The following is a 14,324-nucleotide window of genomic DNA, read 5'->3' on the forward strand; positions in this document are numbered from 1 at the left end:
CGATCGCGCTGCAAAATCTGATACATTCAAACGCGATCGCGCTCAAATATAAAACATTATGGTTACCATATACATATCTACGTTTGACCAGATAGCCACAAACACAGTAGGCCTAACAGTAAACACGGGTCTAAATATTATAATATTCCCCATATATCTAGCAACAGTTCAACTGCAACGTGACATTTATGCAACAATAACAAACATGTAAGAATTTCTTACCTTAAATCTTTCTTGTCTTCAAATTGCGTTCTTCTTCTTCTGAGGTAGCCTAAATCCAATGTAAGCTCAGGCGCATCTTTCAAACTCGACGAAAAGTGAAGTGAAGTGTTTTGGTGTTTTGTTGTTGAGGTAACGAGCGCGTTCGCGTTCCATGTGGAGATTTGCATGTGAATATCTTTTGCGCGAGTGGGCGTGGCCAAATTAACTGTAATGAGCAAGCGTTTGAGAAGCTGGACATCTTGTTGGTTTTATACAAATTACTTAAACAGAAAATATTTGTTTTCGTTTTGAACCCGATCATTTAAAAGTACACACTTAAATGTTTATAAAGGTGTATGGCTCATAAATGTGTGACAAGTATTCGCTGAGTTTTGTTTCAGTTTATAGACGTGCTCAAGAAAAAAAAGTTCACCGCGACGGAGAGGCAGAACGCACACCCTGTTTATATCCTTTATTTTACAAAAGCACAATGTTTTGATTTGATTGTAAGTGGACACATACAAAAGTAGAAATATCACAGATTCTTTTTTTATATTTCTTTTTTCTGTATGACCATAAATGACGGAGTAATTTAAGTTTATAGTGCTACAATGTGGAGAAAATCCAGCAAAACGCGCCGGCGCGTTTGCCGACCTCAGAGGGTTAACAAAAAGACCCTAGGTTGTATTTTGGCGAAAGTTACCCTATAAAGATTAGGTGGGCCGACATGTGGTCATGGCGATGACTGACAACCAAGTTCTCCTTTAGTCCATAAAGACTAATAGACTTTTAAATTAGCCCTCTAAGCCCATGGCTAGGTCCTACCAATCTAAAATTCATCACTTCTTCTCATTTCATGCCTTTTTCATTCATTTTTAACTAGCTAGACCAGTCGACCGATAAATGTGCGCAACAATTACACTCGAGTATGCGCCGGTGTGCTGTTGTATGTTTAGCATGCAGAAATCTTCTTTCCAGGTTTAAGTTGGCTCTAAAATCCCAGTTTCGTCCACCTTGAGATTTTAAACTATGCAGTCTTGCTAGATGAGATCCACTGTGTCCCCCAGCAGTGCACATGACCAGAGTTCTTTACACCCGCAGGCTTATGGGCATTAAAGTGCCTCAGTGACGCCAGGAATCCATTACTCTGCTATTTTGAGAATTCTACAGATTGCTCCCTGTGTGGAATAACAAGCAGCTGGGAATGGTCAGGAAGCTAACGGAAGGTCTGGATGACTGACAGGAGATCAGTGGGAACAGCCTGAGAGCTCGGCCCGGGCCCGGTTAACTGACAGCAGATCAGCACTGATAGGACAGGGGGAAAATGAGAGTGCTCTGAAAGCGCTTTGCTGGGGGCCAAAAGCCTGCCACAGCCCGGGTGTATGAATGGGGCCAGGGACCGGAGGAGACAGCAGCGGAGGGAGAAACGCAGACCGGGTGGACAGAGATAAGCGTATCTGAGGCGGGAAAAGAGAGGACGTGATGAACGTGCGAGGAGACAATAGTTAAGGGCAGTTAGAGGTGATGGAAGGGGGTTGATGAGGATGTGTGTGAATGAAGGGAGAATTATGAACTGATGAGGGATGGAAAGGAACAGAGGAGAGGTAAGTGATGTGAGAAAAAGGTATTTTCACTCCTTTCAAATCCACATCAGTGTACGCACAGCTGTCCTGCTGTGAGCTCCCTACCGTGTAAATGAAGAGGATGATGACGTCGTTGGTCCAGACAGAGAATGATTGCTGATTACGTGTGTGGGTGTGAAGAAGAGAGGCACTTTATTTTTGAGTAAATTTTATTTGGGTTCAGTCACATACTACTTGCTTTGTCTTAGTAACTCTTTTTATTGTGTTTGCTGTATATGATTTTTTTTTTTTTTTTTTTTTTTTTTGCTCATGGAATAATCATGGCTACTGAGAATTTATACAGTGGCATTCTAAAAACAAGTATCAATAACAATCAGTAAGTCCAAGATGACTGACATTCCATCAGGGTGCACCTTTAAGCAGAAGTCCCAATTTAGTCTAATTTTAATCTCAGTGGCATTTAGAAGAAGCTGTTTTAATTTGTCTAATTTTATTTATTTGTATTTCTTTTCTTTTCTGCATTGTAATATCACGATTATCTCTTGTCATTTATGCAATGTCATTTCTGTCTCTCCCTCTATTTAAATCACCACCTCTTTCTCGTTTTTCTGACTCTCTTCCTCTCTCATATCTCTTTCTGTTCTATGCTTCCTTCTCTTCCTTTATTCTCCCTCCACTTCATGGTTCTTTCTTAACCAGTCTCCTCTCATCCTTGGCTTTTCAATTATTCTTGTTTTTCTTTAGTGTTTATTTCCTTTCCGTCTTCTAATTTCTCAGCTGCTCCCCCTCACTCTTTTCAACTCGATCCTTTTGCATTTGTCCCTCTTCTCTCTCTGTCTCTCCCTCTCTTAATCCTGACTGTGATGTCTTGTTGTTATTTCTCACAGAGATAGGCCTGTCATAAGCTATGCCGCTGAGTAATCATTGCTGGGTTGTTGTTCTGCTATAAACGGTGCCCAAAAAAGTACGGCCATCCCAGAAAGGTGACATCATCCTCTCTGCCAAAGAAAGATGATGGCCATCACACCTGAAGTACCAACCTGAGCTGAATACACAGGCCAAATAGAAGATGGAAATTGTGGAGGTGTGGCGGAGAGGGGCTGAAAATGAACTTTCGACAGCATCCATCCTAATACCAAGACTGTTTACTGTCAAACTTCATCCAATAACTATGATTTGGTAGTGAGTGAGACAGATAGACAGTGGGGAAAAATGGTTTGTTCTGTCTTGTGTGCCGTAATGATGTTCTAGAGTAGGACAAATGGCCAGCTTTGGGCCGTTTGCTCACTTTTTATCGTATCCATTCTCATATTTAGCCATGATTCATGGTTAATTATGGGAGAATTGATTATTTGAAACTAATTAACCTCCATTAGAGCAGTTCTGGCTTAAATATGAAAACAAACTATCCAAGTGGACTTTGCTAGTGGGCACGTTCAAAAACAAAAACGCTATTTTATATCGCTCAAACCTGTCCGTTCCTCTCCACCAATCACATGCCTTTAATCTGTATAGGCCACCCACTACATCTGTCTGCATGAAGGGAGGGTGTGTTTGGGAGTCATTAGGTCTGATCAGTTCATTAAAGAGATTGAGCGAGTTGCACTAATGGCCACTTGAGTGGTACCATGCCGTGGAAGATCGTCATTCGTTATTTCTCTCATTCTCATTCTCTTCCTCTCTCCTTCTTCTCTTCGGTAGTCTCAGTGGGATTAATTGAAGGAGGAAAGCAAGAGGGAGCGAGAAGTGGAAAGACGTGAAAAACAGGAGAAACATGGAAAAACAATCTCTTGCGTCCCCGAGGGATGGAGTTCGGTAAAGAACTTGTCTGAGGGTGTGTTGAAGAGAGCTGCATCCACTTGAGTGAAGAGTCAATGTCATACACAGGCCACGGTTCATCAACATCAGCCCAGATCACAACTGTGCTTGTGAAACACAGAAACAGGTAAGCATAGTGAAACTACACAATTTAAAGGGATAGTTCACCCAAAATTAGTTAGGGATATTTTAAATTCTGCCATCATTTACTCAACCCCATATTATCCAAACCTGTTTTTCCAAAAGTAGATGTGACCAGGTGGCTTTCAACCACCAAAATAGACAAAACAGCACCATAAAAGTGGTCCATTTGACTTGTGCACTATATTCCAAGTCTACTTGTGTGAGGAACCAACCAAAATTTAAGTCGTTATTCACTCCTCATGGTACCCTCCACTTGGGGTTGGGCGATAAACGATATCATACTAAGATCGCGATAAAATTTAAGTTGATAACGATGAAAAGGTCTGAACATTTTTACTTCAAATAGACTAATCTAATAGCCTATCACACAGCAGAAATAAACACAAAAACAGCCAGTTAGTGTGTGTCACTAATAAGTGACTTCTGCGTGTCTCTGTGTGATTGAACTGCACGGTTTGGTCTGATACACAGACTCACGCACATGTGACACTCTCTGTGTTTTCAGCATCTGCCATCTCAATATACATGAACATATGAACTTCATCTTCACAGCTGCTTTGTGAGTCTCTTCACAAGTGACTTTTTTTTTCCTCACAACTGCGAAACTGATGTAACAGTTGTTATTGTTAACTAAAAATAAAAAACGTTATTTGAAATGAAGCTGAAATAAAATAAAATGTAAATATTAAATGAAAAAAAAAAATAAAAAAAAAAAAAGTACTAGATCTACTTAGAAATATTCAGTATTTATTCATCTATGTTAATGTTAATAAAAATACAAATAAAATAGTTCATAATTTGTTTATTTCTGTCAGGACCACTACCGTCAAATATGATTGACAATTAGCATACAGTTTGGATTGGCGGTATGGTTCCGTTCTGGGCGAGTACTCCCTGCGCATCCATGCAGCCTAGCATGGATAAGAGCAATAATCCCCCTTGGGGTAAACAGTACAGAACCAACATGAAAATTTGCAAATATATTTAATTCAAGATTTTAAAGTACAACATAATTCGATAATTATTCTGATTCAAGGGGAATCAGAATGCCAAATCCTGACTGGGCGAGAGGAGGAGCTGGGGATGGAGGAGGGTAATTAGCTCCTGAGAAACGTGATAGCTGCTGATAATACTGAAGGAGCTTATATATGTATATGGTGATAGGCGTCGTATTCCTATAGGTAGATGTGGATCAGCTGAGGGTCAGCTGATGCGAGCTTGACTAACGTGACCTGCCAGAACTAACGCTACGCTTGATTTTTAGCTCATCACCATTAAAGGGTACATAACATGCACAGTTTCACCTAATCTCATGTTAATCTTGAGTACCTATAGAGTAGTAGTGCATCCTTAATATCTCCAAAAAGTGTTTAGTTTTATTATAATTTTAAAAGAAAAAACAGCTTTCCGATTCTCTCCGGGAAAAGCCGAAGTCCTGGAGGCGGAGCTATAGAGTCAAGCGGTAGCGCTGATTTCCAGCAAAAGACAGAAATCTGATCCAGTTGTACTTACATGACTGGGGTCTTTTATCACTGGGACCACTCCACGTTTTAATAGCAAACGATTTGCAAATCCAGCGTCGAGGCCTTGTTAATAAAACATTCGTCACTGAAATGACCAGAACACATAACCGCACTTCCTACACTCCGTTGCTGCCCCGGAAAAACAAACTGCATCCACTGTTCCTGTAACACTGGGTTCTTTGGAAAGCTGAACACGGTAAGCTTTCCCTCACATCCAAATACACACTTTTTTGGAGACATTCTTTAACAAATCCTATGCAGCACTGGCTGCCGATGATTTCCTGTTGAAGCGCGTTGATGTGCGCGGTCTCGCTCTCCTCTGGTCGACGTGTGCGCGGGCGAGCTTTTCTGAGAGAAATGCTCATATAAGGAGTTCCACTCTGATCTACGTCATTAGATCCACGATCTAAAAAAACCAGCCGAAACTTGCACCAACCCGGAAGTAAGATTTTCGGCACAGAAATTCTCCGTTATTCGTCCAAAATATTTTTTTTAAACTTTGCCCATGTTTAGCATGAGAATCCATCTCTTTAACAGTGTAAACAACTCTGAATACATGAAACACCATTGTACCCCCCCTTTAAATAATATTAACAGATACAACTTTTGATTTTGTAAATGTTGAAATTAACATCATGTAAGAAGAATAAATGCTTTATTTTTGTTAGTTCATGTTAAATAATGTAGTTAACAAATGGAATCTAATTGTAAAGTGTTACCAAAGCACATAAGAAAATTGCTAAAACTTAAACTAAAATTAAAATGAAAACTGAACATATAAGAACTAGCTAATTAAAACTATGAATAAATATTATAATAGTATGTAAATAATACTAAAATAAGTCATGACAGATTTTTTTTTTAAATGTGTGGATCTGCTGTTTAGTAAACTAATATTTGCCATTTATTAATTGAGTGCTGAATGAATTGCATTTTATGAAATGTATTATATATATATATATATATATATATATATATATATATATATATATATATATATATAATGTATTTAAAAACATGGTATTCATAGCATCATATACTGTGTTACACTACACCATCTGAGAGAATAACTGATGCTATTAAAATTATTGTTGTCCTTTACTCACAATGTTTGTGGGAAATTGGCTGTTTGGAGATAGAGCCGCTAAGAAAATAAAAACAGCACAATAAAGAGATATTGAAGATCTGTGAAGCTCTGGGCTAGAGACTCAGAAAGCCTCTGAAAGTGTGTGTGTGTGTGTGTGTGTGTTCTTATCTGCATGTCTGTGTGCTCTCACAGACACCTGTAGTTCAATAATATATTTAAAGGCCCATTACCATTTTCCATTATTTACATAACCCTTCCTCTCCCTTTCTTCCCCCCACGGCAGAGAGATATAGAAGGATGGGGGGAATAAGCATGATTTCGACTGCAAGCAACAGGCAAGATCGAATCATTTTTTTTCCGAGGAAATTCTCCCTCTGTCTTTCTGACACACTAGCAAACAACAAATAAGCAAAAGAGAGTCCAGATAGAAGAAAAATAAATGTGGCGGTACCTTTAAAAAACGATATTAGATATGACACAAATCTATTCTGGGACTTGTGTTTTGAAAAACCTTGTTCAAACTGCTGGATAACATCCTGTAACTCTTCATTTTTGCTTTCTGTTAGTAAATGATTGAGGACATTTTGGATCACCACCTATTGTTGCAAGCAATCCCTGGATCCCACAGCAGATGTTGCCGCTGATGGTAATTATAGGAATATTACTTTGTAAAGGTCATTTGTTTCCATAGAAATCCTGCAGATGCTATCTGAGCTGAACTCTAAAAAGCTCTGGAATCCCATATGACCCCTGGCTTGCACTGAAGTCCTCCCAGCTTAATGTAATACTCTGTTCAGAGATATCCGCACTGATATTAGCCCTTGTTGCCGTGTTGGATTAATAGGGTTCTTCTAATGCTCATGTATCCTCAAATAAGACAAATGAGTCTTCCAGCATCCATAAGGATGCTGAGCTAAGAGTGGCTCCTCTAATGGAGAGTTTTTCAGTAAGACGCACTTGGGTTCAGAGTGACAAGGTTTTTCAGAGCGCACATATTCGGGTAAACTAAAGCGCTGTTGTTCCTTCAAGGACTCTTGAGTTGATGTCTGTTCCTCTTACCTCTCGCTTCCTGCTTTCTTCACATTATGAAAAGAGTTATTTGGTCTCCAGTTTTTTGTTGTTTTATCACTTAAAGGGATGGTTCGGAGTAATTTCAACCTATGGTCCTTTACACCATGACCTCGAGCCAAACACCCCCCACCTTTTAGATATCAGCCGAATGGCTTAGTGCAGGCGCTAATGGATCCAAGGTTGTATCTCGTAAATTACTAGAGTTGGGGTACTCGGACTCGAGTCCAATTTGAATGAACTCAGACTTGTCACGCACTCGGATGAATTTGTGCTCGGACTTGACACGGACTCTGACATTTTAGACTCGGAAAAATTTCCGAGTACAGTCGAGTCCAGGCACTGAAGGACACAATATTATTAAAAAAACGAAATAAAACTACTTGTGTTGTTTCACCGTAGAGCATTGTAGCCAATCACAGACATGTATATTTAGCGCATGAACACAGTGGCAAATCAGAGGCGTTTAGAATCCGCTCAAAATGTATGTTCAGAATCAGCACGAGCTTTATCCTTTTGCAAATCCCCTCATAAACAACAAATTCTAGACGCGATATAAATAAGAGATTCACTGTGCAATGCGGACAACTTCAGTGTTATGAAGAGAGTTTTATGGAGAGTGCAGAATGCGTTAAGTAAGTGATGTTTTAAAGGGAGCGCTATTGACTATCTAAATAATAGTTTTGTTTTTCATGCTTCTAGAGGACCAGTGGATACGTTCACACTGTAAATTATAAAGAGTGATCACTGCATTTAAATGTGGGGGTGAATCTGCTAAATTTTTGTCCTGTGAGTCATGAAATTGCGATGATTGACATAACAACATGAGAACATGATAACCATAGCAACATTTTGGCGTCTAATAATGTTATGATTTCTGTTACATTTACACTTTAGTCATAAGTTTACATACACCTTTCAGAATCTCCCAAATTTTATTTTTATTTATTTTTTAATAAGAAGGATCATAAAAACATTGTTTCTATTTAGTACTCCCTGAAAAAGCTTTTTCACATAATAGATGTTTAATAGCCTAGTCCACAAGACAAAATACCAACACAAAATACAAGACAAATGACATAGGCTCGATTTTAATATTGTGTGTGTTTTGATATTATTATTTATAATATTGTGTTTTTTTTTTTTTAATGGTTGTTCAGGAGGAAAAATCCTCCAGCTCCTGCACATTCTTTGCTTTTCCAGCATCTTCTGCATATTTGACTCCTTATTAGCAGTGATTGTATGATTGTGAGATCCATCTTTTCACACTGGTGACAACTGAGGGACTCATACACAACTATTACAAACCCTGCAAACATTTAGTGATGCTCAAGAAGGAAGCATCCGTTAAGAGCCAGGGGGTGTAAACTTTTGAAGTGGATCATTGGTGTAAATTGTTCTTATTTTGTATAAAAATTAATTAATTAATTTAGTCCTGCCCTTCAGAGGCTACATAAGATATTTGCATGTAAAACAAAATAAGAAAAATGTAAACATCACCATCATCTTGCTCAAAGGTTTACCCCTGACTCTTAATGCATCGTGTTGCATTCTTGAGCATTACCTTGCAGATTCTGAAAGATGTACGATAGGTAAACGTATGACTGTAACTATACATTGCAATCATTTTGTAAGGTTTAAAATATTAACTTAAGAGCTCAGTATTGAGACCTTTCGCCGGAATTTGATTGACAGGCAATCTGACCAATCATAATGCAGATACCCACCATTTTTGTCTGACAAACAAACCAAACCAAATAATAGATTAAAGTCAGTGGATCTGAACTCGAAAAATGGTGTGTATTGATTTCTTTTTGCAGTCAAACATGAATGAACATCATAATTCGTGCTATAACTAGAAGAGATCGTGCTACCTCAGGCCTACACATTAAAGCACCACAAAAAATTACATAGCCTAAAACTGTAATTTTTTATTTTTAAAAAATATTTTTTTTATTTCATAAAAATTGCAAAATTTGAAAGCTGAGACTTTATTTCATACAAAAAGTAGCCTGCTCTGTCTTGTCTGTTGACGCATTGTCAGTGTCCTCTTTGCTCCTCAATATATTTTTCACTGTGTGAGAACATGTGGAGTGAGAGCGGAATGGCTTGCCGGACGTAGCAACAGTAACTAAGAGGGGTGGGTGTTTGTTAAAGGTCAATTTCATTTAAATCATTTAAATGTTTGTGTACTCGGCCGGACTCGACTCGGACTCAGATGTTAAGGACTCGGACTCAAGTCCGACTCGGCCCTCTTTTGGACTCGGACTTGGACTCGGACTCGATTGTTAAGGACTTGGACTCGACAAAGGTGGACTCGGACCCAACACTATAAATTACCCCACTAATAATGCCCATGATGGTACCAAACCTCTACAGTAGTACAAATACGTCCTGTACTCATAAAACGAGGCATTGGAAAGTTTGTAAGTACATCAGGAGTTTATTTAAATAACACTTGCCTGATGGCTTATGCTAACCTGGACGTCGAGGTCACTTCCGTGATTTGGGAAAAGCCCGTAAAAGTCCTGTCAGAAAGCGATGCATAAGGATGTAGTGTAATGACGCTCAGTTCCAGGAATGAACTAATATTTTGTTGGTAGTAAAAGTTTGTAACAATTATTAGTGAACACTAAGTTGTCAACACTTTTTCAGCAACACCGGGTGATCGCGCGAGAAGTGACCTCGACGTCCGGGTTAGCGGTTAGCACTTCAGGTATGGGCAGGATGTTCTTTTTAGAGAAGTTTCTGAATTCAGGTATCTTGATTAATTTAAGCACTCTCATCTATTATCAAGGTTAATATCAAGGCCAATTTTCCCGAGTAAAGGCAGTCAGTGTAAAGTAGCAAAATTTGCATGTGCACAAACTTTTTAAACATAATTAAAAGTGTTTGGCCTGAATATGTTGAACTAGCTGTCAAGGCCTGTTCAGAGCAAACTTTAAATAACTTTATTGCTTGACTTTATTAAATAAAACAAAAGGGCGATAATCCAACATTAAAGGGTTAGTTCACCCAAAAATGTAAATTCTGTCAGTAATTACTCACCCTCATGTTGTTCCAACCCCGTAAGACTTTCGTTCATCTTCGGAACACAATTTAAGATATTTTTTATGAAATCTGAGAGCTGGCTCACCCCTCCATAAGCTTCTATGTAATTTCATTCTGCCAAAACACACCAGAGCTTTACTAATTATATATTTATTGCTCCTGGAGAGCAAGAATATCTTGCAGTTTATAAATAAAATAACATATGTGTAACTGGACAAAATGTTATCCTTGGTGTGAAAGGATTATTTTTTATGCAATATTTTTCAAAGCAAGTTTATCTGTAATTGGGAATTGGCTTTTACACAGCTTGAATCATTTGCCTGAATGTTTTCTATAAATATTATAAATATTTAATACCTTTATATTATATTATATTATATTATATTATATTAGACCAGACTGAATAGATTTTACCCAACTTTCAGTCATCTTCAGAGATGTTTCAAAGACTAAACTGCTGACTTAGTCGAATACATGGCCTTCTGTTAATTCGTTCCCCGTGATTGTGTGAAGGGTTTGATAACAGAATAAAGCGTTGATTTGTCTATTGAGCGAATTCTTTCATCTTAATGGGTGTTTTCATTTGACTTTGAAGCACTTATGTTGCTTTAGTTTTCCAATTTTATTCTTGGACGGAGGCATTATTTTTTGCACAGAGTTGGCCCAGACGTTCACACGCTGCCGAGCTGTGAAATCTCAGTTTATTGTCTTTGAATCAAATACAGTGTCTTTGTACCTTTGCGTAGCACTTTTTAGTGTGTGAGAGTGAGTGAGTGAGCGAATGTGAGAGAAAGTAATTTAGTTTTCTTTTTCCTATTGTGCCGTAGTTCCATCTTGTTACATTTCCATCTTCTCACTTTGCCAGTGAGAGGGAACAAACGCCTCAGACCTCCCTAATGAATCTGTGAGCAATTTCTTGCCTATTTCTGCATGTTTGCCTGGAGTCGACTTCAAGGCTTCAATGCAAGCATTCTGTCTAGATATCGTGTTTGAAGCCACTGCACGTCACATAACACACAGCACTGGCACACCAGGGCAAGACATGTTGACCCACTTAGCGGATCTTCCTTATAGTTAACACACCCTCTGCGCTTATACACATGCATAAAACATCTGTTTGTCCCTTGTGAATATGTGTGTGTGTGTGTGTGTGTCTGTCTGCACACAAACACGCTTAGGGATCTTCTTTTTCTTCATCCTTATCAAACTCTGATCAACAGAGCGTCGTATGAAATTATAATTACAGTGACATTCTGCTCCCCACTGTTCCCTTCACTAGCGTAGACATACGCACACATACACACTGCTCCAAGCCCACATAATGTTTCCCACTGTGCCACAAAAAACAGACATCACTAGTCGCTCAGGGGAGCTTCATCAATCCCACATAGAGAAAAGGGAAGACGCAAACACTGCAGCCCACACGCAGAGAGAGCAGCCGTCCCCTAAACATGCCTTAATTAACATGCCTTTGTGTGAGTTTGCGCTTTGAGTCTGTGTGACTGTGATCTCCTGGTGCCCTTTCTCAAAATCATCACAGCAGTCTTCGTAATGCTTTCTCCCTCTTATTTTCTCTTTTTCTCACATTGTCATTCTGACCCACCTGCACAAAGCTGCATAATGTTAAGTGTCTCTTTTGAGAAGACCAGCAGATGGTCTGTTTCAGATGCTCGTGCTGCTTAGGCTTCTTGACTTGACTAGCTTGCTAGAATTCCTTGTTCTACCAGCTTCATTTAGCCTTAGTGGAGCATATAAAACATAAGCTAGGCCTACATAAAAATGTAATATTACACATTATATTGGAATATAATGCATATACATATTAAAATGTAATTTATTCCTGTAATGGCAAAGCCATTACTCCAGTCTTCAGTGTCACATGATCCTTAGAAAATTTCAGTAATCTGTGATGAATGGAAAGTTTAAAATAGCAGCATTTATTTGAAATAGATTTTTTTTTTAACTGTGTAAAAATCTTTACAATCACTTTTGATCAATGTAATGCCTCCTTCCTGAATAACAGTATTGACCCCCCCCCCCCTCCCCCCTCCACCTGTCAGGAAAACACATTCTTAGCGCAAGATTTTCTGTGCTTAGAAGCATAAATTTGGTTGTGTTAATCAAAACGCTTCTGTTTGTCATCTGAAAGTTTGGAATATAGCGAAAGAATAAAATACTTTTTTGTGATTTTTTTTTTTAAATTGTCATTTTGACGGCTGGAAATCTATTCGTTAAGTAAAATTAACAAAGAAAATATCTTTAACTTGGCCAGTTAAAGTTTGTTGAGTAATTTCTACTTAGTTGAAGTTTACTTTGCAATAGTCTGTTTCAAATACATTCTACTTAAACAGTATAACACTGATTTAAGCCAAGCTTTTAAAGTGTATGCTTTACTTAGATCATCTAAGTAAATTATACAGTAGAAATGGTGTAGACAGCATAAAGGAAGAAATGTATCCACCCGAACACAGAGATCTTAGTACTTGGTACACAATACACAATAACGGTAACATTCAATGGATAATTTTTTGAGTATGAATGTGTCATTTGGAGTAGAAAATTAACTGCAGATGTCACAAAACACTAAGTCACTAAACCTAACAACAAAAGCAATGATAAAACAGTGTAAATACAGCTGAAAAACAGTGAAAAATGCAACCTTATATGGAGTAGGTGATGATACTTATTTTTTTATTTATACAAGCTTAAAATTAATACTAATATAGACTTTATTTAATCTAAAAACTTGTTTTTCTGTAGTATTTACTTCACCACAGAATCATTTCCATTGTATAGCCTAGAAAAGATCAACATGAACATCCTGCTAAACATTGACTTTTTTTTGTTCTGCTGAAATTGATACAGGTTTGGCACAATACGAGGTTGAGTGAATGATGACAGAATTTTAATCTCCTAAAAGTAGATATTTGACAGGCTGAAGTCAGTGTCTTTGCTTCCTTTCCATTTTCTCTCTAACCTTCTCTCGTGCCTTTCTCTGTATCTGTGGATGATGCCATGATAACGCCCAGGCATATTAGAGAAAGCAAAAACATGTCACTGAAAACCAAACACTGGCGAGGGAGATAGCAAGACACTGGCAAAATAACAGCAGGAGAGATGCAAAGAGAGGAGGGATGGGAAAGTATAGAGATTGGAAGGGGGTCGAAGGAAATTAAACATTAAATTGTGGCTGTGTTTAAACTATGTAACTCCAGTGCATTCTGGGGAATATGCATCCCGCTCTTTGCTGTGGCAAGCAATCTCCCGTCGGTTTGGTGTGCGAGTATGTTCGTATGCTTGCATGTGTAATGGATGCCACAGGAGGATGACAAGATAGAGGGATGCTGTCTTGGGGAAGAACCAGACGAGAGCTTGCTGGGGAGAAAGTGATTTCGAGGAAGCAGCTCGCAGATATCAAATGAATGTGCAATTGTGCCTCTGCCCGAGGCAGATATTGTGGACAAGACATAGACAGAGAGAGCAGCATTACAACCTGACCCGGCTAACGAAATATGTTTTTCTCTCTTTGTCACTCTCTATTCCCTTTTTTTCTATCTGTCTTCTAGTTTTCTTCACTTTTGTGGATTTCTCTCGTCTTTCTTAGTACTGCTCCACTGTTCTTAAAAGTGCCTCTGTCTAATCTTCTATGATTTTCTACTTTAAAGGTTTAAAGTTAAAATAGAAGTTTCTTCTATTCCATTATAAGATAAATAAGATTGATTTGTAGATTGATCTGTGGTGCTAGCTCAAAACAAATTGTTTGAACATCTTGACTATAGCCTGACAAAGGCATTTTTCTCCCATTATTTTGAGGTATCTGGTCTATTTTGTTTCCCTACTTTAGAAACA

At 38.3% G+C, this 14,324-nt stretch overlaps 1 long non-coding RNA gene across 2 annotated transcripts in view; it reads left to right on the forward strand.

Annotated features, from left to right (window-relative positions):
• LOC307151334 overlaps window positions 1-14,324 on the forward strand; it is a 102,749-nt gene that overhangs the window by 46,756 nt on the left and 41,669 nt on the right. For both annotated transcript variants that reach the window (XR_013819863.1, XR_013819864.1), the window contains exon 2: window positions 3,486-3,729. This is a non-coding gene — a long non-coding RNA (uncharacterized lncRNA). The remainder of the gene's footprint in view (window positions 1-3,485; window positions 3,730-14,324) is intronic.

Source organism: Squalius cephalus, assembly GCF_949319135.1.
Source record: "Squalius cephalus genome assembly, chromosome: 2".
Lineage (NCBI taxonomy): Eukaryota > Metazoa > Chordata > Actinopteri > Cypriniformes > Leuciscidae > Squalius > Squalius cephalus.